Source organism: Ornithorhynchus anatinus, chromosome 12, assembly GCF_004115215.2.
Source record: "Ornithorhynchus anatinus isolate Pmale09 chromosome 12, mOrnAna1.pri.v4, whole genome shotgun sequence".
NCBI lineage: Eukaryota > Metazoa > Chordata > Mammalia > Monotremata > Ornithorhynchidae > Ornithorhynchus > Ornithorhynchus anatinus.
In genome coordinates this window covers 41015371-41016653 of record NC_041739.1, presented here as the reverse complement: position 1 = coordinate 41016653, position 1283 = coordinate 41015371, and the positions used below count along the sequence as shown (strand labels likewise).

At 47.0% G+C, this 1283-nt stretch overlaps 1 non-coding gene across 1 annotated transcript; it reads right to left on the bottom strand.

Moving 5' to 3' along the window:
- Positions 1 to 549: 549 nt before the first annotated feature.
- Positions 550 to 687, bottom strand: LOC114815825. The gene has a single exon (XR_003763627.1). It is a non-coding gene; the product is annotated as a small nucleolar RNA SNORA7 (small nucleolar RNA).
- Between the last annotated feature and the right edge of the window lie 596 nt (positions 688 to 1283).

Here is a 1283-nt window from a genome sequence, read left to right as displayed (position 1 = left end):
TCAGGGCTGCAGAAGTAGATTTAGGTATCATCTGCATATGGGTTGTAGTTGAAACCACGGGAGGGAATGAGTTCTTCAAGGGAGTGGGTGTAGATGGAGAAAAGAAGGGGACCCACAACTGAATCTTTCCTCCCCCTGAGGCCTCTTTTTACACATTGTAGGCACTTTCCCCCTAGAGTTTGAACATTCATTCATTCGTTCATTCAGTCATATTTATTGAGCACTTACTGTGTGCAGAGCACTGTACTAAACACTTGGAAGCATATACTACAACAACAGACACATTCCCTGCAGAGCTCACAGTCTAAAGGGGGAATCAGATATTGTCTTGCCTCAGGCCATCGAGTTGTTTCCAACCCATAGCGACACCACGGACTCATCTCTCCCAGAACGCCCCGCCTCCATCTGCAATTGTTCTCATAGTGGATCCATAGAGTTTTCTTGGTAAAAATACAGAGCAGTTTACCAATGTCACCTTCTGCGCAGTAACCTCAAGTTCCCACCCTCGACTCTCTCCCCGTCACTGCTGCCCATCATGGGTGAGTTTTGACTTGTAGCCGATGGCCTTCCACTCGCTAGCCACTGGCCAAACTAGGAATGGAATGGGTAGGCCTCTGCTTGATTCTCCCTCCCACAGCTGAGACTGGTAGAGTACTGGAAACTCCCCAGGTGTGACCTTGAGAGGGGTAGACAGTAATATACCTAAATAAATAAATAAAAAGCACCGAATCCCAACTCACCTCTGCCAGCCCAAGTCAACTGAGAGGGTATTGTCTGACTCTCTTTTATGCTCCCTGGGCAGTCACTAACTGCAAGTTACTTTGGCCACCCCATTGATGGCCATGAGCCCTGCATCTCTGGCATCCATGCTGCGGGCCTGAGGTTGATGATCACGAACACTTGTCCACCTCCAGAATTTCCAAACTCATCAGACCCTCACTTCTCCTTCACCTACCCAACCCCCTTCAGCACTCCTAAAAAGCAGGTTGGCCATGGGACTATTAGCTTTAAGGCACTCCTTCCGCTCTCTCTCCACTACTTCATTCTTTCATTCATTCATTCAATAGTATTTATTCAGTGCTTACTACGTGCAGAGCACTGTACTAAGCACTTGGAATGTACAAATCGGCAACAGATAGAGACAGTCCCTGCCCTTTGACAGTCATTTAGTCATATTTATTAAGTGTTTCCTGTGTGCAGAGCACTGTACTAAGCACTCAGGAAAGTACAAAATAACAATAGACAGTGACGTTCCTTTCCCACAATGAGCTATCTCCCACTTC